We start from the raw sequence: 24,284 nt of genomic DNA, 5'->3' as shown, positions 1-24,284 counted from the left end.
CTGCCTGCACTTACTATTTCTCATCTACACAGACTGAAGAAAAAAAATAAACAACCAAAAACACCTTCCCAAATTTTAGTGCAAAGGTGACAAAGGAGGTGGTCATACTGCCCTTAAGGGTCCTATGAGAATCAATGCCCCCCATGGGATGCAGATAGGTAGATAGATTTTTCATATGTTATTTTGCTGCAGTACAGTTGCTCTTCATCTATATTACTTGTGTTGTATGTATTGTAATAGAGTAGGCCCTTGGTATCTGCTAGAGTTTGATTCCAGGACACCACCACAACTCGTCCCATGGATTCCAAAGTACATGGATGCTCAAGTCCTATTATATACAATGACATAGTAAATTGATAAACTTTATATAAATTGGCAAAAGTTATAAATTGGCAATTTCCCCCCCAAAAAATCAAACTGTGTATGATTGAATCCATGGATACAGAGGGCCGCCTGTAGTTAGTGGCCTTGCTTAATTACACTTCATTTTGTCAAGTTTACTGCAACTGACCATGTTCCAGCATGATTATAATTATTATTTTTCATTGTACAATTCATCTAGCATTGTTTATCACTATAAGGGATGTTCTTATTGTTTACTTTAATTCCCCTACAATTCACACTGCTTATTACTTTTGAAATTGTATTGCAAGGTTGGAGTCATTCTCAGGGAAATACTAAAAAAAATAAAATAAACCCTCATAGCTCAGGGCTATAAACGGAAATCCTCTTACTGTTCTTAACTCTCTCGGTAGGAGAGCCTTTTCATTTTATGATCTTCAATCTCTTGGATATATGAATATAAAAGACTCTGATGACCCCATCCCCTTCCTTTCCATAAGAAGAACAAAATCAAGGTGTCAAGACCTCTGGCCATTCAGAGTATTTGGGAGAAATTCTTTCCCTATACAGTATACAGAAATATGATCTGTTTCTCATGGGAACAGCTTAGCAATCTGCAACCTAAAAATAACCAAAAAGGAAAAGAAAAGGGGAAAAAAAAGGATGAGAGCTGAACATTTAAAATAGAAACACACAGAGAGAGAATTACTGAAAGCATTGAAAATGAAGTCACTCAAGTGAATACTAAAGGAAATGCTGAATGTCTCCTGTTATTAGTTTGGGTACACCTGACACAAGAAGAATACAAGTCAGATTCTCTGTGCGTAACACTGAAATTGTACAGGCAGATCAGTAGTGGGCTCGGACATAGAATCAAAGATTGCATGCATGCAAGCAAAATGTGTTCAGCACAGAGCTCTGGACGATGACTTGTTTCTTTCTTTCACTTCATGAAATACAATTTAATTGTGGGATCCTGAAGATTGGAAACAAACCTTCTGTAACTATGGTGTTGATGACATTCTTAGAATAAACAGATTGCATTCTGTCATTGCAGTTAGAGATAAAACCAGTGCATTTTAATGTCACAATAGATGAAACAAAGTGATAAAAATTTCATTCAGTAAGAACATAAAAGTGTGTATGTGAAGGCTAAGGAACAGGAACCTAATATAGATACTTGTGTTCTACTGACAAATCTGCTGCAGGTTTACTGAACATCAAGGCCCAGCTTTTTAATAACATAGATGATATAATGGTTATGTTTTTTTCTAAGAATACCAAGGAGCAATCTTTCATGTAGTTCAGCCACTGGATGGACACACACACGCACGCACGCACACGCACACACACACACACACACACACACACACACAGAGAGAGGCTTTTACAAGTACAATTACAAAGAAAGGTGGGATAGGAAACAAGAAAAAAAGAGAGAAAGGGGAATATATAAGATATGAGTAAGGGGTGGACATATACATCAATATAAGCTGACCATTTTTCTAAAATACATTTTCTTAATATTGGCTATACAGTCGGCCCTTCTTATACACAGATCTTTTATACACGGATTCAAGCATCCATGGTTTGAAAATGTTAAAAAAGTATAAACCTTATCAAACCTTGATTTTCCATTTTTTTAATAAGGGACACCATTTTGCTATGTCATTATATTTAATGGGACTTGAGCATCCACTGATTTTATTATCCATGGGGGATCTTGGAACCAAACCCCAGTGTATAACAGGTATGAATAAATGGAATATAGGTTGAGTTTCCCTTATCTGGAATTCCAAAATAAAAAATGCTACAAAAATCAAAACCTTTTTTTCATGGGTAGCTGAAATAGTGACACCTTTACTTTCTGATAGTTCAGTTTACATAAACTTTGCTTTATGCACACAATTATTTAAAAAATGTATAAAATTACTTTCAGGCTATGTGTATAAGGTGTATATGAAACACACATAACTAGATTTGGGTCCCATATTCAAAATATCTCATTATGTACATATTTGCTAATACAGGTGTTACAAAATTGAAAAAAACTATCAAAAATACTTCTGCTCCCAAGTATTTTGGCTAAGGGAGACTCAACCTGTACATCAATTTGCCTTGTGATCAGACAAATAATTCTCAAACAGAATTAGTTATATTTCTATTACAGACAGTAGATAGGTACTGTTATGGTTACATTTTTAAAGTAACCTTTTATCACTGTTTGAAAAATGAATGCTTACAAGAGTGGCCTGTGGTACAAAACACACTTCCATCCAGTTTATTGTTCCCTTAACATCCACAACGAAGCACAAGGCAGAGCATATGTCAGCGTCTGAACCATATGTATTTTTTGTCCTCAACTATTTTGTCTGCTCACAACCATAGTTATAAAAATAACTAAGATGGTACAGTTATACCACAAAGATTAAGGTCAAGCCACACATTATACCTTGTTATGCTAGAGTCATAATTTAAGTTAATCATACCTTTATTACAGTAAAATAATTGTTACCAATTAAAATTATTACTAGTTTTTGCCAAATCTAAGAAACAGAAGGACAAATGACAACAAAATGGGTGGACACAAGAGGATCAAAGCTGAAGGAGTGTGTTTGTGTGTGTGTGTGTGTGTGAGAGAGAGAGAGAGAGAGAGAGAGAGAGAGATATTTTCAGGAGAGTTAACTATACATGGCAAAGTTCACTATGAATTTCTTCAGGACAAATTCAAGAGCAATACATTTGTTGCAGTTATGTTTTTATGCATTATAATAACTATAGCAATAAATAGCCATTCCTTAATTTTAAGTGAATGGATTTGCGTGCCCTTTCCATGCATATTAAGCTTCTATAGGTCCTTGTAATTACTGCTTCTATTAGTCATTTAGCATGTCAGAATCTATTACTTGCTCAGAATGTGACTTTCTAAACATGTCTGTATACAGTTTCTCTGTGTTCAGTGAATAAGCTTTTATGAAATATGAGTGCTGAAGGAAAAATTACTCAGATGGTGTACTGGGGAAAACTCTTCTTGGTGTGTTTTTGGTCTTGTTAAGCTATACAGTCTGGAATCTTTTTGGGATAGCTGAATTACAGCACTATCCAAAATACTATAGAGCTAAAAAGTTCAAATTATTTAGTCTGGTTAGAGGAATGCTCTCATAAGGTAGAATAACAGAGAGCAATAGACACAAGAGAAAGCTTTTCCAGAAAAATAATAATCAAATATTAATAAAGTATAACTGGTTAGTTGTAAAGTACTCTTACAAATCTGAGAGATGGCAAGAAGGAGTTGAAAGAGTGAGAGAAACGGATGAGAAGACTGAAATACTGTAGAACAAAAGTTAAGAAAAGAAGAGGGTGCTTCACTTGAGCTTCATTGCAGGACAAGAAGCAATGGTACCAAGATACAAGGCATAAATCAACCAGGAACTCATGAACATGAATAAGAAATGAACATTTTAGGGAGTAAGGGATGTGGTGGGGAGAGAGAAGGGGAAAATTGTGTTCATGAGACTTCTTCAGAGAAATATGGATTTCAGAATAGAAAATAAAAGGTGAGAAAAGAACAGGAATGGCTTTTCTACTTTAGTGTCCTTGGCTTCATTAACTAGGAAAAAGGATAGGGATCCACATTCTCTTGAATTTTCTGGTGGGCACAGCCTTTGACTGCATAGACCACAAAAAGCTATTGGATTGCACTTAAAGAGCTGGGTGTGTCAATATATTTGATTGTCCTGAGGCATAATCTATATTCAGGAAATTAAAGCATATGCTGATTTTCTTCTGAATTCTCTGAAGCACTCCATTATACATGGTATATCTGCAGTGAGGTCCCTAGTACCTCTTCCTTTCCTGACCCCTGCTTGTACTGCTGGGATTTACTGCTCTAAATGTGGTAGGAGTTTCTACTGGAGAATTTTGAACATAACTTTGCTTACACTTTTTTTGGATTGTAAGCCTGAGGGCAGGGAACTGTCTAATTAAAAATAATAATTGTAAGCCGCTCTGATAGCCTTTAGGGCTGGAGGGTGGGGTATAAATACCTTAAATAAAATAAAATAAATAAATACATGAAAAATCAATGCAATGCAATTTTAAATACTCCTCTCTAAACTGCTGGTCCCAGGATGCAATAGGATGGAACCATGGCAGTTAAAGAGAAATAATAGTGCAATAATTCTTTAGTATAAATAGACCCAGGCCACAAAGGATGCTGACTCAGGCCACAGTTGCAGTGCCTCTCGATATGAAGTCCAGGAGGCAAATTTCAGTCATGGAAACAAATCTTAGGTGTTAGACAATACATGTTTTACCTATGTGAGATGGCCTTAAAGCATAGGTATCTATCTCTACCCATTCATTGGATGGCAGATATTCCTGATACTTGCAAATGTGATTATGCAATAGAGCAATGTACCAAAAAAAGCTAGGAGTGACCAAAGGGTATGCGGAGAGGAACACTGCTTGCATGGAACATTGCTTACATTTGGAATCAAGAAGGAGGTGTACCTGCCTTGGCAACAATGGTTCAAGAACAGCATGGGAGGGGTGTCCAAAGGGTTTGTGGTGAGCCTCATGCTTCTTTGCTGTCACTGTCTTGTTCACTTTTCTTTACTCTGCCAGTTCCAAATACAAGTCTGGAATGGCTCTTGAAACCAGTAAATTCTCTACAGCCTATTTTTCAGGCTTCTTCCCAGATCATGTGTTCTCACCCAAACTCTAAAGCATGTATCCCATAACTGCAGCCATGTGTCTAAAATGGTTTTATATTCACAAAGGGTCTTTTGACACAGACCAACTAGAATGTCTAATTGATCTAAGCACCAACTCATGGGTTGCTACCCAGGATACAGCCACATTTATTTCCTTTTAATTCCACTTTCCTTTCAATATGGGAGCTCAAAGTGACTTACAATGTAATTTAAAACAGGATAAAATAAATAATACAAAGTGAACAAAAGAGAAAAATTACATCAAAAATATAAATTTATAACAGTTCAAAAAGCAACTAAAATGTAAAAATGACAAAAAAAAAATGCAGCATATCTATGTTAAAGGTTCTTCCTGTGGGTTAAGAAGACGTTATTTGTCTGCCAGGGGAAAGAGGGCTAAAAAGAGTGGAACAACCTGTCCTCATGTGGTATTTTGGTGCAAGAAAGAGAAATCCCTTCCTAGGAATCTTAAAATTCAGATAAGCTCATCTAGGGAGATAGTCTTTTTGGAGCTTTTTGGGAGATAGTCTTTCAGATAGTCTTTACTGAAACTATTTAGGGCTTTATATGCCAGTATAGCCATAGTGTCAGTTGTACCACTTAAGACAATCACGCCTCCCCACATAGTCACACATTGAGCACTTATCTACAGGTTGAGTCTCCCATATTCATGGCCCATCTCCATCAGGGCTAAACTCAAGAAGAGCCCTCCCTCCATAGTAACTGTCATCATTTGGCCTGGGAGGGAGTGAAAAGGCAGACCCATCTCCATCAGGGCTAGCCTCAAGAAGAAGAGTATGTTTTTATTTTTATATTTATGTATTTTTATTGCTATAACCTGCCCAAATTCCTTGTGATTGGGTGGGCTATAAATAAATCATATATTATTATTATTATTATTATTATTATTATTATTATTATTCAGAAATCTAAAATTCAAAATATTACAAAATCCAAAACTGCCTAGTGGTTGCTAAGATAGTGACACCTTTGTTTTCTTCTGGTTCAGTGTTTACAGGCTATGTTCCATGTAAAGAATTATTAATAAATATTGTTTATATAATTACCATTCGGTATGTATCAGGTATATAAGGTGTGTACAAAACATAAATGAATTTCATGATTAGACTTGGGTCCCATTTCTAACATTTCTCATTATACATATGCAAATGTTCCAAAATCTAGAAAACTCCAAAATCCCAAACACTTCTGGTCTGCAGCCCTTCAGATAAGAGAGACTCAGCCTGTAGTGGAACACTGGCTTTTTGGAGGAGGCAATGGGGGCATTCTGGGAAGCAAGTAATCCTTTTTCTGCTTGCTCAGCAGAGTACATATAGAATTGCCTAATGGAGCACAGAAAAACATCCTCCTAGTTCTTCCAAGATAATAAGAAAAACAGTGTCATTTATGACTATTATTGAAAAAATTTCTTTAGAAAACACCACAATTGTTAACAAACATTAAAAAAATAAATAAATAGAACTTCCTGAATTTCTATAGTTCCAAAGAACTCTGCACAGGTTATTCCTATTTCCCATATCATCAACTGGAGATATCTATACTTCAGATTCAATGACATTTGGCAGTAGAATTTAATTCCTTTGCTGTTGCAGTCTGCAGTTCTGATTCCTTCAGATTTTTACTAGATAGATAGATAGATAGACAGTAGTAACCAGTTAAGGCAAGTTGGGATTGTACTTGTCTCTGTGATGAATAGTACAAAGTGCTACAAACGCTTCCCAGTTTTTAGTCGAGGCCTTTAGTTTACATATATCTTTTGGCTGTTAAATATAAATGATCTGGTTTTACAACAAGACAGGTTGACTTAATATATGTGATTATAAAAGCTACTACAAGCCAGTGGGTCTGATGAAGTGAATTTGACTTACTGCAACTTATTTGTCTTATATGTGTTTTATGCTAGTCAGAGGTTTAGTTAGCTAATAGAAGCAAATGCTGGATTGTGTCTGGAAATGCTATATTTCTAAGGACTATGTCTGTTTGATTGACATAATCTATCCTAATTGGGATGAATAAATAAAACACCCAGTTTGCTTCTGTTAAAATAAAGGGAGGAAAACCTTGTATGCTATCCTGCAAGTACAAGAGAGACTGACGTAAATGCCCGAAGGCTTGAATCTAAATTTATTTATATAGAAGATTGCTTGCTTCATACTGCCTGATACTTCTAATCCAGTACATATTTTCCCCAATGTAGAATAAAGTGGAGCAAAAGAAACAAGTCATTTACCAAACTGCACAAGTTGCTGGACTACGGTTTTATTTTTATTTTAAATTGGATCTGTGGAGTGAGGAGGCAGCCGAATGAGTGAGGCAATACAGACAAATTAAATGACTGTAAAGTGCTTCTTAGTGGGGATGGGGGAAAAAAGACACGTTGTTTGAATAAAACTGCAGGACTAAAATAAGAAACAGATGAGGACTGCTGAACTGGAAGGGGAAAATATACTTAGACCTCTCAAAATAAAATGGCAAAACATATTAAAATAGAAGTATTTTTTTGAAGAGGTTTAGTTTCTTCTATTTTGCATCCCCCACCCCCCTGCAGCTTTAGATTGACATTTCACTACTAGACTTTCTCTTTGACCTCATATGGGGATATCTGAATGCACAGAATCACAGTGTTGGAAGAGACCACAAGGGCTATCCAGTCCAAGCCCCTGTCATGTCGGATTACACAAAGCCCTCCTGACAGATAGGCATTTATGTCCAAAACACACTGCAGAAATAATCCAGTTTGAGACCACTTTAACTGCCCTAGGTCAGTGCTAGGGAATTCTGGGAACTGTAATTGTGGCACCAAAGCTCTCTGACAGAGAAGGCTAAATGTCTCACAAACACTACAGGTCCCAACATTCTCTAGCACTGAGCTAGGGCAGTTAAAGTGGGCTCAAGCTGGATTATTTCTGCAGTGTGTTTTGAACTTTAGGCCTGTTACAGACAGGCCAAAATAAAGCTGCTTCGAGTCACTTTGGAGGTATGGTATTTCAATGATGCATGCGTCCTAAGAGTCCAAAAGCCGCACCAAAGCCACGCTCCAGTCCTAAGGACTGGAGTGCAGCTTTGGTGTGGCTTTTGGACTCTTAGGATGCATGCATCATTGAAATACCATACCTCCAAAGTGACTCGAAGCAGCTTTATTTTGGCCTGTCTGTAACAGGCCTTAGTCTCTTTTTAAAACCTCCAAAGAAGTAAACTCCACCACACTCCAAGGCAGCATATTCCACTATCAAACAGCTCTTACTGTCAGGAAGTTCTTCCTAATGTTTAAGTGGAATCTATTTTCCTGTAGTTTGAATCTATTGCTCCATGTCCTGATTTCTACAGCAGAAGGCAAGCTTGCTCAATCCTCAAGACATCCTTTCAAATATTTAAATATGGCTATCATGTCACCTCTACACCTTCGACTTTCTAAGCTAAACGTACCCAACTCCCTAGTCTACCCCTTATACAGCATGATTTCTAGACCTTTGTATGAATTATGTATAGATTACAGATTACATATTTATATTTTTCCAAACATTTTTGTCTCACTTTCAACATGTCATAGAATCATAGAGCTGGAAGAAGAACCATATGAGTCCAGTGAAGGAACAGTATAGGCCTTATCTCTGAATAGCTGACATACTATCATGATATTTGCATGAATTTTGAGGTTCCTATGAGATCTGAGATTTCGTACCAATTTTGCCTTTCCTAGTTGGATTTTTTTCCATTGCTTTTTTAAATTTGTTGTCAGAATGTGACAACATCAGGGCTGGGCAGCTGATTTAACTGAGTCCCAAATAATGGGATTGATTGGGACAAATTTCTATGATCTCTGGATCAGAATGGTTTCTGAACCAGAATGACACAGTCTGAAGCATATCAGACTGATCTGGTGATCTGGACAATAAAAATAATTGAGAAAAAAAATCAAAATGTCTCTAACATGTGCATATAAAGGCAAATGTGATGTGCTTGGATGTGTGTGTATGTGAGGAAGGGACCTGGGTTTACTCGTTGACACCTGTATCATACAAACTGGGCCAATCATAATATTCATAAGAAGGAATTGAGTGTATTGATGAAAACTATACTGTTAATTATCTTTTACTGGTGTCTCTTCATTCTATGTCAGTAGCAGAGCTTGACAGAGCTGTGGTGAGATTGAGTTAATCTCACCATTTCTTTTAATGTATTTATAGTGTGCTGAATAGTTGGGTTTACTCCTCTCTTTGTCTTTTTCATCATCATTTATCTTTGTAATGAGTATCTGGACTAGTCTGCACTGCAGAAATAGCACAGTTTGAAGCCACTCCAACTGCCATAGCTCAGTGCTATGGGATATATATTGCCGATTAAAAACAAGATACACCTATATATACGTCCAGCAACAGACATCTACTTCTGCAATAGCATAATCCAAGGAGAGGGCAATCTTGCCTTCTCATTACAAGTACAATTCCAAAATTGTGTTCAAGCTATAAAACTACCCAAAGCTGGTTTGGGGGCAGCTACTAAAAGAGGGAGGCGAAAAATCTTGTCATGTATGGATTTGATTTAGCGTCATCTCTGTAAACTGAAACAAAATTGTAAAGCTAGTTTTTTCCCTTGGTAAATAAGCCAGCAGGTCACTGAACTTTGAGTTGCACTGGACATTTTTTATGTCACTTGGGGGGGGGGGCGATTATTATGGTACCTAGTGCTACTTGCTACTTTGTTCAAGTGTTTTTGTAAAGTATAGGGTACCGATTGGTGATGTGTTGTAATTAAGTTGCATTTTACTAGCTTATGTAATAAACAAATACATGTTGTTTGCTTTACTTTATGAGGCTCCATTTTGTTTTGATGTCATGTCAAATTTAATTGCTGAAAAGCATTAGGGAAACAAGCACCTAGTACCAGCACATCTACTTATAAAATATAATACAGAGAAAAACATAACCTTACATTTACATTACAGAAATGGTCCCAAATGGATAGTGCTACATTCAATATTTTTTTCAAAAAAATATATCAAACACAATCCCACCACCGTTAGTCAGTGAGAGAATTCATTATGTGACAAATGTATATTCATTGATATCAGTAATGCTTATACAGTATTGGAAAATAAATTTGTTCAATCAACACTGTTGCTATTTTCTCTCAAGTCAACTTTGACTTATGTTTGAGGTTGCCACGGCCCCAATCTGGCTAGGAAAGGAGTGGTGTCCTGCCCCTCTTAGAGGCTGTTTGTACAGCCCCTGGAGGCTAGTGGCCATGGTTGTGGATAAAGATATTCATTCTTATTTTCATTATAAGAATGATAGGAAGACACATTTCTTTACTCCATTTTCATCTAAACTGTTAGAATGCTTTCCAGGGCACTAAGGGAATTCATATGTGGAAACCTATTTAGAAAACTGCCTTATAACAAACTTTGCTTATATTTGGTTAAACTGACTGTTTATCACAGTGTTGTCTGGCTGACAATGGCTCTCCAGGTTCCAAGGCAGAAGTATCATAGATGTTATGGACTCACATTAGACATTAGGGACTTTTACATCTCCTCAACTGTTTTTTCCCCTTCTGCAACAAACACACTTTGCTTGATTGAATCCTGATATCTTCAGGAGAGTTTGAAAAGTCTTTTATGCCCTTTTCCTTATTTAGTGGCACCAACTGTGGTCATTGTGAACTGTAGATTACCCAGTATCTCCATACATACCACAAATACCATTATAATAGGTATCCATTTTATGTGGCTTTGTTGTCAACAGAGCAAAAATCGTAAGTACGTTTTCAGTCCTTTTAACTCTCTGGCTCCTGCACCTCTTCTTCTGACATGGTGCAGATTTCTTATGTATGGAATGTCTATGATACCAGAGAGGGTTCATAAGGGCAGGGGGCCAATTTTTCAACTTCCTAACCATCTGCAGGCCTCACCTCAACCTGAGAATGCCTGGTTTTCCCTGTGTTTTCTCATGAATGGCAAATGAAAGTAATGTCATGTCACATCTTGTCACCATTTTAAAGTAGAAATGGAGGAGAAATGAGATATTTGAGAGGGGATGTGGGTTCCTGGGGGGGTGGTTAAGGGGGTTAAGGGGAGGTCTTTTGTGTGAGAATGGAGGAGGCTGGGTGCAATTTGTAGATGATTCCTTCTTTCTTTCTTTCTTTTATGATTCAGTGAGCTTTGGGAGACTAGTAGGGGCTTCAGGATCCAATGCTGGGTTCAGAGATCACAGTTAGCCACATTTTCTCTCCCATACTCTAAGACTTTATTTATTTATTTATTTATTTATTTATTTATTTATTTATTTATTTCTAAACTGCTGTAAATGTACACAGCGCTGTGCATACAAATGATCAAATCAATAAAAATAAAACCTGCCAATGGCGTACAATCTAAAAGACATAATTTTATAAAAGCTGCTCCCCTCAAAAAACAAAACAAAAACAAAACAAAACAAAACTCTTGCACAAAACTCCCTGAACCTTTTCATTTATAACTTCTCATGACCGATCTCCTTAGATGAGTTGCTCTTTTGCACACCTGCCATCTAGACTTGTGAAGAAATAAAAAAGAAATTGGCTGTTGCCTTCCCCCCTCTCTTTCTCTCCTTAAAATGGATCTTTAAAGATATGAAGTACAAAAGCATTTGTACCAATTTGTTTGAAATATAGCATTTGTGACTGAAATTTGAAAGCTCTAATTGCAAATTCCATCTGGTTCTGATTCATCTGGTTCATTTCAATGCTAGTCAATTATCAGGACAAAGATTTGGATTCTTGTCTCAGAACTCAAATTCAGGTCTGGTCTGAAGTAACTGACTCATTCCTTGATCATTTACTGCTAAAATATGTTTTATAGGAGTACACCATCCCTCTTTCTTTTCTACTTTTCTGTTGTTATATGCTTCCAAGTTGAGTCTACCTAGCAATTCTATTATTAAGTTTTCTTAACAAGATTTGTTTAGACGCCTAGTGCCATTGTCTTTCTTTAATGACTATAATACTAGTGAGTCTCAAATGTGTGCCTTGTCCAAACTTACCAAATAGTTTTTGATGATTTAAAAGAAGAAGAAAAGTTAACACCTTTTCCAGACCATTCCAAAGGGACAGGCTGGAGGTGCCCAGTTTCCCTCCAGAGGGACGCTGTAGCAGCCAAACTGCGTGGTGTCCCTCTGGACCAAAAAGAACCCGGAAAAAACAGGTTCTTTTTGGCATGCAGAGATAATATCATCAGTGCGTCTTTGGCACACTGTGATGTGTCTATGACACAAGCACGGCACCCTGAGGTAAAGATGGCACGGTCCATACATGTTAGGGTTCTGGAACGTGTGGATGCTGCATGCTACGGAACCCTAAAATTGGCTCCAGGCTGCTACTAACTGGTTGTCTGCTCTGGGCCTGAAACAAGATTTGAACCCTACTTTCCTGGGGTATTAGTCCAATATGGAAACTACTACTCTGTATTAGCTGTCACTTTTGTGCCTTTACTAGTAGTTTTGTCACTCTATGCCACTATCAGCAATGTGAGGATTTAAGAGTTTCCCTGAGATTTGGGTGTCCAGGCATTCTAGGGCCAGGACCAATGTGGTGTGCTTCCATCTGAATTCTGGATACATTTGAGACCCACTAGTATTATAGTCACACATTCACTTTTACCTTTTTTTTCTAGTAAAACAAGTAACTAAGCACATGATCAAATGTCCCACATATAGTTGCTGTAATTGCAACATGGGGTGCCCATTCAAAACACGTCAAGGGACACACAAGTCTCAAAGACTGCAACCCATAAATGTGTCTTTTACCAAGAAGCAGATGCATACTCTCAGTACCTGTTTAATATAGCTACTGGGCTGTGTATCTGGCTTAACTAATGATAGGAACTTCATTCCCCAGATGAATTGTTGGTAGAAAAGAAGCTTATACTATTATTCTGGAAGGCTTTCTCTATAATTGCAATTTTATACAATTTGGCTACTTCCTTGCAAAACTCTTTTATTCCCACAAGCCTTTATTGATTGTCTCCCAATCAATTAACCACAGCCTTATACAAAGACGCAGATAGTTGACATACTAATGAGAATTCCTGACCCCTTTTGAATTGAATACTTGACCATGTCAATGTGAACATTCAACACATCTACATCTTCATCACTAGCAGTAATTACAATCAATAAAACAGGCTATTTCTTAATGCACTTTGAAGGACTAAGACAAGAGAGATTGCTTAGAGGATTAAAATAGGGAGGGACAGGTGCAAATTGCATATGAGCTAGAGAGACACACAAGATCGGTCTATTGTGGTGACCCCTGAAATGTTACAGCTAGACTCTATCTCCTTCTCTCTGTCTCTTTCTCTCCCTCATGTGTACATATGCCAGTGAATAATTCCAAAAATGTGTAAGCAACTCAGAACAACACCACATTCAAAATAGCATTTTAAAAACCCTTAAAGTGCATCCATTAAACAGCATTCAAGTAATAAAACAAAACCAACTTGGAGATAAAATTTAAAATAAACAGGTATAAAATTAATCACTGAAACCCTGACAACTGAAGAGATTGAGCATTCATCTACTTTGTAGAAGTAATGCAGTTGGTCACCCATATATGTACTATAGCTCCATCCTATGGTATCCTGGGATGTGTAAGTGTTGGTGCCTCACAAAATAACAAATCCCAGGATTCTGTAGGATGGAGCCATGGTAGTCAAATTAATGTCAGACTTCATTATTTCTACAGGGTAGCTGTACCCTGAGTCAGTTACCAGATGAGTTGCTCAGGGAGAGACCATTCTAGAGTTGTAAGGAGACCCATAGAGGGTCCATTCCATTGTTGTCCACTGATTCGTCCCTGATGGTGAAGAAAACTGGATAAAGCATGTGGCCTCAAACCCAATATTATAACAAATCATATTATGAACAACCAGGCTTGACCTACTATAAAGGCAAGAGGCAAAATATGGTTCAGTTTCCCCCCTGAAATTATTTCTCCTAAGTATACAAATGGTCACATAACCAGCTATACAAGTGGAAATCTCATTGGATTCCCGCCCCCATGTATTGTGCAGAACTTGATGTCTGCCTGCATAATGTCCTTTAGGGTAGCAGAAAGAGACAATTCACTTCTAGAAATTGAACTACTTGTAAGAGAGAAGCATAGAGTATCAGTGATGTAGACTTTATTTGAATGACTTGGACTCAAGTCGGACTTAGGTCACTTCAGTGATTCAATTTGGCAATAAATGGTACACTGATTTGACTTGACTCGTGACTTGTATATTTTTAGTGATTGACTTGCTGGTGTTGTTTACTTTGAGCAGCAGGCAAACCATGTCCCCAAAGCATGGGACACATTTCTCACAAGGGAAGAGCAAATGTGTTAGGCAATGGGCTTGAAATGGAATTTTTTTTCTAATGCTTTTAAAAAGCTTTAGAAGGTTCCTCTGATGTGTATCAGAGACAAGCGGCCGAATAGAGTTCAACCCCCACCTCAAGCCCACTGTTTAATATCTTTGATCTTCCCATCCAAAAAACATACCCAACCTTCTTTCTTCTGTTAAAGATGGCTCCCAGCCTTGAGACCCAACTTGAAGCTTGACTTTGAAACATGACTTGAAAGTATCTTGCAAGGACTTAAGATTTGACTTTAGATTTGGACTAACTCACCACCCCAGGGCCGCAATGTGCATTTGCTGGCCTTTTGAAAGGAGGCCAGCAAAATGATTGGGTGTGGTGTTTCACGCCACATCTGGGAAAAGTCAGGATGGAACTAAGGCTATTTAAGCCAGTGACACCATACCCTCTTTGGTCATTGTCCCACCCTCCCACCTCTTCTTTAGTGTGGCTTTTATCGTCACCTTCTTGGCTGGGTAGGAATTTTCTCCCCTTTCCAAAGGTTTTTTGCCTACCTCACACTATTGATTGGTGATTTTTGATAATTGTCTCAGGTGTGGAGTTAAATAGGTTGTCACTGGCAGTTAATTAGCTGTATGGTGAACACACTGGCACCAGCTTGGGGTGAAGGTTAGGCCTCTTGAACTTTCTCCTTAGGTTCTGCCACTAAGGAGATAGGGAAAGAGACATTCCTTAAGGCTAATCTGGGATATAATCATCACTCAAGTCCTGTGAGATGAGTGAGGAAATCTCATCTTGGCATTCCAGATGCGAACTGGTTGTGGAGCAACCTAATTATGTTTTTTTTTTTCCCTTGGAGCTCAGGTGTTTCACCCAGGAGAAGATGAGGAGGCAGTTTCAGGAATAGACCACCTGCCTCAGCTGCTCCCACACCAGGTTTATCCCTACATTTTCTTTGCAGATTTCAAAATCAGTTAAATAGGTTAATTTAAATAAAGTGGCCCTTGTTACAACCCATGTTATGTGTGTGGTCTCTTTATTTCAAGTTGATCAACAAAAGATTTGAATATTTCACTGTAGGATTGTGGCATAACTGTGGCTGATGGCCTCAATTCACAGCCTTTCACATACCAGGTATGATAAAATGGTGTAGGTTCAGAGGTGATGTATAACCATGGTTTGCTGCAGCTTTAGAAAGTGTTGTTTGATGTTAATTACTGATTGCGGCCAATGACTCTTCTTGCAATATCTAGCGCTATCCTCAATAATAATTGTGATAAAAATAAGCTAGAAGAGATGCACCAGTGCTTGACCCAGGCACACATTGTTTTAGCCTTTGTTCTCCAACTTGTTGAATGAAGAGAAAAAAGGCATGCCTGCTCAGGTTCTGAGCTTCATAAACATGCAGCTCATTCCTTGATTAGTCACAAAGGGAGGGTGGGAAGGTTTAAAACACATACAGCACACTGATTTTTTCCCCTTCACATATTCTCTTTATACTTTCCTCACTAGATACTTTAATAGCCTGATGAATAAATATTATATGCTGTCCTGGCAGACACTTAATGGGGTCTAAAACATTACATCTCTGAAGAAATGATGAAAGAATGGATGGCAAATCATTTTTTTGAAGAAGGTGGAAGTAAATGATCTGTCAATGTATCCACGCTTATTTTTTTTTCCCCTCCAGGAAAAGCAACCAAATGTGTAACTGCAGAAATACAGTCTTCCCCAGGGAGCATTTAAAGTTATACAATGACACATAACACAATAATCTTCATAAATATATATCATATTCTTTCAATGCATTTTAGCAGACACAAGCCTTCTCAATCAAAGCAAACATTATTCATCCTATCTATGTCCACTCTGTTCGCTCAATAGAGCTTACTCCTGGGTAACTGGATATAGGATTGCAGCGTTACCCAGTTTTGTAAAGAAACATTAGTAATCTGACACATCAGAATCTGTTTAATCCCCATGGCTTTATTTCTGCATAAAAGCAAAAGCTCTTCATCTGGGTGGGAAGCAGGTGGTCCTCCAGATCTGTTGGACTGCAACACCCATCGCTTCTACTAAGCAATGACAAATGGTGATACACGATGGCAATTTCAGTTTAGCAGGGGAATTCCCTAGCCCTATTCTAAGTTGTATTCATAGGAAATGGTGAATAGTAAAACATTTTCTAATTTTGTCTTATTTGACTTCTTTAATGCCAAAACATATCTGCAGATGGAAAAAAGATTATTGTTTGATGTGGCAGTCTAAATGAAATAACATTTTCACATTTCAGAGACTTGCACTTCTGAGAATTAAAGTGTGAACTAGGGATACAACACATTCATTCTTCTCATTTCTGGCAGTGATTGACGAAACTAATCCAATTTATTCATCTCTACCGTATAAGAAAATGAGTTTCTTTTTTTTTTTTTTAATAATTTTTGATTTAAAATTGTTCAGTTTATTGGAGAGAAAAAGCACAGAAAATCAGGCGACAGAAAGCAAGCCCTGCACAGGTATGTCCCCTCACCAAAATAAGGCTTTCTGTGAACTTTTCATTTCTTACTGCAAGCTTGATAAAAGTAGCACTTCATCAGCAAGAGGACAGGACCAGAAGCAGTGCAATCATACATGATTCATTAGGTTTTGAACACTCTTCTGTTTACGGCAAAGTGGAAGAGGAGGAGGAAAAATCTGGACTCCCCCCCCCAAAAAAAAAGTTTTGCATTTCTAATCTCATGGTTGTAACAGGAAGTGTAGATTTGCTCCATGAGGTTAATCACAACACCAAGAAGTCAACATTCATCCAGGACAATTATTATTATTATTATTATTATTATTATTATTATTATTATTATTAATATATTTTTATGTTAGAAGGAATTAAATGCACTTTAAAATGACTATCCAGTCTCTTTTTCAATTTACTTTTATGTGGTTGAAAATGGAGAATGGGTGCAATTAATTATTGTTAAAGTTATTTACAATTAATTAAGAAAACTCACATTAAATGGGGGATATTAACTATAGTTTCCCCCATTTAATGTGAGTTATCTTAATTAATTCTTAGCTAAACAAAGCACACTCTGGTTGGAAGAGAAAGAAATGTGCCTCTACCTTGTAGAAATAATGCAGTTTGACACCATGTTAATCCTACAGAAACTACAGGGTTTGTAGTTTTGTGATGCACCAGTATTCTTTGGCAATGAAGGCTAAAGACATTGTAAAAATACAAATCCTAGGATTCCATAGGATGAAGCTACAGCACATCGTGATGTCAGACCATTATTTCAGCACTGCATATACACCTGAAGAAAGTAAAACATGAAAGTTTTCTTTTATCCCTTAAAAAAAAAGAAATTAAAATGTGATGCAATACAAGAAGCAGATTTCTTTCCCCAGAGCTGACTTCACTTTTTTTTTTTTTAAAGTCCAAGGGACAGACTGCTCTGTGTGTGTTTTCATTTTCCTCAATGCTGATTTAGGATTTCTGCAGGAACCATGGACTTGCAAGCATGTGGTTCTGGCATTTCTACTTGTTTCCGCTTGGGGTTCTACTGGCTGTTCTCATCTTTGCTGATTTTAATAAAGGAACTAAATCAGAATGAGTGAATGAAATGCAGTAGAATCATAGAATCATAGAATCATAGAATCGTAGAGTTGGAAGAGACTGCAAGGGCCATCCAGTCTAAGGATGGCCCTCTAAGGAAAGAGACTCCACTACACTTTGAGGGAGTGTGTTCCACTGTCGAACAGCCCTTACTGCCAGGAAGTTCCTCCTAATGTTGAGGTGGAATCTCTTTTCCTGTAGTTTGCATCCATTGTTCCGCGTTCTAGTCTCTGGAGCAGCAGAAAACAAGCTTGCTCCCTCCTCCATGTGACATCCCTTCAAATATTTAAACAGGGCTATCATATCACCTCTTAACCTTCTCTTCTCCAGGCTAAACATCCCCAGCTCCCTAAGTCGTTCCTCATAGGGCATGGTTTCCAGACCCTTCACTATTTTAGTCACCCTCCTTTGGACATGCTCCAGTTTCTCAACATCCTTTTTAAATTGTGGTGTCCAGAACTGGACACAATATTCCAGGTGGGGCCTGATCAGAGCAGAATAGAGTGGCACTATTAATTCACTTGATCTAGACACTATACTTCTATTGATGCAGTCTAAAATCGCATTGGCCTTGTTAGCTGCCGCATCGCATTATTGACTCATGTTCAATTTATGGTCTACTTGGACTCCTAGATCCCTTTCACACATAGTTTCATTCAGCCAGGTGTCCTCCATCCTATATCTGTGCATTTCATTTTTCCGCCCTAAGTGCAGTAACTTACATTTCTCTGTGTTGAATTTCATTTTGTTAGCTTTGGCCCAGTTTTCTAGTCTGTTCAGCTCATTTTGACTCTTGAGTCTGTCCTCTGGGGTATTAGCTACTCCCTCTAATTTGGTGTCATCTGCAAATTTGATAAGTATGCCCTCCAAGTCACTGATAAAGATGTTGACTAGCACTGGGCCCAAGACAGTATGATTGGTTTCTTTTATTTGAATGATATTTGTAATCAATGTAAGGAACAACTACTGTTTAATCATGAATTAAAAGCAAATTCATCTTCAAGTAATGATTCTTAGTTGGTTGCAGTAGAAATGGATGATGTGATACTCAGTAAATTTATTTTAATGAAATTTTTGAACACACACAATGAAATATAATAAAAATAAATAATATAATAAATTAATCTCATCTAATCATACTATATTTTACATATATGTAGCTTTTATGTATGCCTAACTTTTAAAAACACTGAAAGCAAAAAAGAAGAAATGAAAAGAAAGAAGAGAAGAGTGTGTCTCTTAAAAAGTGGCCTGCAGAATATGCAATATTTGCCCACCTCAATCAATACCTGATGGTACTTTGCATTTGGCACTGTTGGACCAAACAAACTCCTTTTAAAACTTAATTTTCTGTACAGTTGACTCTCAGTATCCAAAGATTCTGTATCCATGGATTCCACCATCGACCACTTGAAAATTCCAAAAAGCAAACTGTGATTTTGCTATTTTATGTAGAGGACATCATTTTACTACCCCATTATATATAATGTGACTTGAGCATCCATGGATTTTGGTATCCATGAGGGGTCCTCAATGGATACCAAGGACCCACTGCATTTAAACTTTTAAATTGGCATTATATTTGTCAAAATTTTGTCATGAAACATAAAAAAAAGTTTTACACCATATAATTTAAATCAGGGGTCTGAAGTTGGTGCGGTAAACTGTCAGCTCCATCTCTGATTCATTTATTTTTCTACTGCCGGTCTCTGATGCCTATTCTTTCAGAAATGTCAAATTCATATTAAGAAATAATAACAAAATTTATTGTGGTAAAATAGCACAAGGCATTTCATCACACCATGTGAATGGTCAGCATGCTTAGACTGATAGAAAATAAAATATATTTTATTTGATTAAGTCTAAAATCTAAGTATAAAATGATATGTTTAACATTATTTTGAAGCTTTACAGCCTTGATATAAATGACAATGTGTGATGCTATGGTTTCTAGAATCTTTCACATTAACAAAGAATATTGTTCAAAGTGCATATGGCACCTACATAAGACATTTAGGTTTTGAACCAGGGCAGTGGCATTGGCAATGAGGTAATATCTATCAGTGATTTAGACTTATGTCAATTGACTTAGACTTGTCACTTCAGTGACTCAGCCTGGACTTCACTCAGTGATAAATGATGAACTGACTCAACCTAAATCATGACTTGTATATTTTTAGTGACTGAGTGTATATTTTTAGTGACTGACTTGCTGGCAACATTTACTTTGAGCAGCAGGCAAGACCCACTCCCAAAGCCTTGGGCACATTTCTTGGAGGGGAACAGCACATGTGTTAGGGCAGCAGTGGGGTTGAGGTGGAAGGATCCTTCTAAAGCTCTAGAAGCAATTTGGAAGACTCCTCTGATGTGCAGTGAGAACAGGCTGCCCAGCAGACCTCACTTCCACCTCAACCCCACTGCTTAATAAGCTTGCTAGTCCACCCCAAGAAATGCTCCCTGCTTCCTTTTTTTCTGTTAACAATTGGCTCCCAGACTTGAGACTTGACTTGCAAGTGTCTTGCAAGGACCTGAGACTCAGTTTGAGACTTGAAGATTGAGATTATAGACATGACTTGAGAATTGGAGCAAAAAGCTGTTCTATCTATCACTGGAATATGCTATTCAGGGGCTATATCTGGATATAGCTGTCAGTTTCATCTTCTCTCACATTTGATTTTAGGAATGGATTCCCAGTTTTGGTCTTGGATCACCATCCCCTTTATACTGTTCTTCAGCCTGTCATCTAAGGATCATGAGGACAGATGGTTTGGCTGCAAATTGATGTCAAATATTGTTCTGAGTTTCTTTCTCACACTTTACAACCAAAGAAGGAGGGGAAAAGAGCCTGAGGATAAATGAAAACTTAATGGCAAATGACAATCCTCTCTCTCAGGATTGATGGCAATGGAATTACCCAGTGACTGGAGGATATTTGTTTTTAAAATAATATGATGCTGTGTGAATCCTTTCCGGGCACATTGGGTCTTAAATACATAACTTGCATTTGGGGCAGATTTTTATTTGAACAAATATAATTTCTTTAGAGAAACAATATTATTTATTTATTTACTTACTTACTTACTTACTTACAGAGACTGGATTTTTTGTTTGTTTGTTTTGGACAATAATAAATGCTGGAAATAAATACTACATTCAGAAGAGAAATGTTCGTGCTTTTCTCAGTGTTGTGAGGAAGAAGATGTACAACCTGATCCTATGTGTAATAATTCAGAAGTAACATTGAGTCCAGTGGGGATAACTTCCAGGTAAGTCTGAATTTCATTACATTACATGTGAATATGCAGATAAATGCAGAAGAAGTCAATAAACTTTTGGCTAACAGTTTTAATGTGCTACACAAACAAAGAAAAGAAAAGGAACATACTATTTTCTAAATTTGCCACATAGGATGGGAGAATGAGACTCCAATGCAATTATTTTACTGTTCTGTGCATGTGTGTGTATGTTAGTGTCTACCGGATTAGACCCATATCAATAGGGTATAACTAAGGGTTGTCTCATAGGTCAACAATTGATGCAATGGGGTCCCAGCAATTGGGATCCAAACATATGCCTTGTTTCACAGCATAGGTAGGAATCACGCAGCCTTCCAGAAATTGTTGAACTACAACCACTGCTGAGGAATGCTGGAAGCTGTCTTCTAACAACATTTGGAGTGGTGCATAATTCCCACCACTGCTCTATAGGGTTGGAAATTGTTCCTGTAGCTTGTCCCTGTTCTTTTAAGTTTATATACTGTATTTTCTGTCGTACAAGACGACCGGGCGTATAAGACAACCCCCAACTTTTGAAATGAAAATATAGGGTTTGGCTTATACTCACCGTATAAGACGACCCCCTCTTCATTTAAAAACCGGCTACATGTGCCAGTTCCCCAGGCCTCTGCTGAGGCTTGCAAAGCCTGCCTCACATGCAGGCAGCACCCTGGCCTACTATAGGTCGAGTTAAGGGGCCCTGGCACCAACATGCGCCAGCTTCCCAGGGATCCCAGAGGCCTGGAAGCCAGCAGCACCCTGGGCGCATGCATGCTGGCTTCCAAGGGCCTCCAGAGGCCTACGTGTGCCCAGTCTCCAGCTGGCTTCCAGGCCTCCAGAGGCCCTTGGAAGCCAGCAGCACCCTGGGCATGCAAGCACCGGCTTCCAAGGGCCCCCGGAGGCCCTTGGGAGCCAGCGCGCATGCGCCCAGTCTTCTGCCGGCTTCCAGGATAAAAAAGTAAAAAATATAAGCATTAAAAACAGCATACCAATGACACACACACACAAGAAAAAATCACACTTCAAAAGCATGTCAAACAAGAAGAGTGGCAAAAAGAGAGCAGGGAAGAGGTTGACCTAACCTCCAGTGGAAAGGAATTTCACAGTCTGGAAGCAGCTTCAAATAAGGCTCCCCCATGAGTCCTCATCAATCACACATTTGGAGGTGGTGGGACTGAGAGAAAGCCCTATCTTGCAGATCTCAGAATGCATTCATTTATATGGAGATACGGGCCCTGTGCAGATTGGTATAGCGTCCACATGATGCACGCCCCAGCTCTGCCCCCAGGGTGCTGTGATGCCATGTGCTGCACTGCATGGCACGTGGTGTCATGGTGCTCCTCTAGCACTGCATCCACATGATGCAGCGCCAGAGAATGCCATAAAGCCGCGGTGCCGCAACTATCACACCCTTTCCAGGGTGCAAAAAAGAGCCATTTTTTGCAGTTCCTTTTCGTGCCCTGAAAAGATCAGATTGAGGTCACAGTGTGGGTTTGACACGGCCCTGATCTGGCTGTAAAAGGGACAGCTGGAGATCGCCCCTTCAGGGCTGTCTGCACAGCCCCACAGTCCTTCAGATAGTCTAGACCCAAGCCATTTAGGGCTTTAATAGTCAAAAACAGCACTTTGAATTTTGAGCAGAAATAGACTGATAGCCAGTGCAGCTGTTTCAGCAAGGGTGTCACATGAACTCTGTAGCCAGCCCCAGTCAACAGCTTGGTCACAACATTTTGGACCTGCTGAAGTTTCTGAATGCTTTCCGAAGGCAGCCCATGTAGATCGCATCACAGTAGTCCAAATGGGATATAATCAAGGCATGGATAGGGTGTTGTTTGTGGGTGATGAAACTCTACATTTTCACATAAGAGTAATCTGTTTTGTTGCACTAAATCCAACATTAAGGCGGGTTACAAACCGCCGGGTTGCAGCGCTCTCCCTCCGCTGCCGCTTGCAGCGTCGGGGAGCAGCAGCCTTTAAACAGTGCGGTTCCTGGACACTGCAGAGAAGGAGTGCGGAAATCGCGCTCCTTCTCAGGCCTCGGAAGAGGCGCTGCGAGTGCCAAAGGGCGCACTCGTGGCATCACTTCCGGGGCGCCACGTGCGGATGCAGAGCGTCCGTTACGTCAAAATGGTGGCACCCATATGAACAGGGCGCCGCCATTTTGTACGGACTGAGTCCGTGATAGGGCAAGGGGAGTCTAGAAGAGACGCCCCTTTTCCAAACTGGGACGTCCTCAGGACGTCCCTAATGGCGGTTCGTAACCCGCCTAAGTTTGGCAGGTAGCTTCCATGCCAGTTAGGTGGTGTCTACCCTTTCCCTTTCATGATAATTTTTATTAATTTTCCATTTTACAAAAGAGAAAAAACATTACATGACTTATTTTAACAAATGCATAATATACTATAACCATATTACATAGTATCTGTACAACTATTTCATCTCAAACAAAGTTTCTGTTAACCTCCTGTCTTTTTCCAGCCTTCTTTATATTCCATCTATAATATTATGTACAATCTTGCTTTTTAACTCATATACAACCTTAAGGGACAACCCCCCCTTTTTTAATTCCTAATGGCTAAATTGATGTTGCATATGATTGTAGATGTTCTCCCATCATATTTTGTTCTTTCAACCTTGTAAAAGAGACTGGGAAACAGAAGAAAAATAAACTTTATACTTTCTGGTCGTGAATAATAATATCTCTACAATGTCAGTATATATTTATACCTTATTCGTTAATTCCATCTATGTACATTAACCATTCGACCAGTCTGTCCTCCAAACCCCACCTTTTTTTCCAAGAACAACAATAGTTTCCCCCATGCCACTTGCATTTTTTCCTTTTTTACCTCCTCAAGCCTGTATGAGATAAGATCAAGTTGTTTAATACCGATTAGTTTTGTCAACCATTCCTCAATTTGTATTTCCTCTGTGTCCTTCCAATGTTTAGCAATTATCAATCTTGCAAGTGTTACCATATATAAAATTA

Source organism: Sceloporus undulatus, chromosome 1 (assembly GCF_019175285.1).
Source record: "Sceloporus undulatus isolate JIND9_A2432 ecotype Alabama chromosome 1, SceUnd_v1.1, whole genome shotgun sequence".
Classification (NCBI taxonomy): Eukaryota; Metazoa; Chordata; class Lepidosauria; order Squamata; family Phrynosomatidae; genus Sceloporus; species Sceloporus undulatus.
This window is presented reverse-complemented; position numbering follows the sequence as displayed.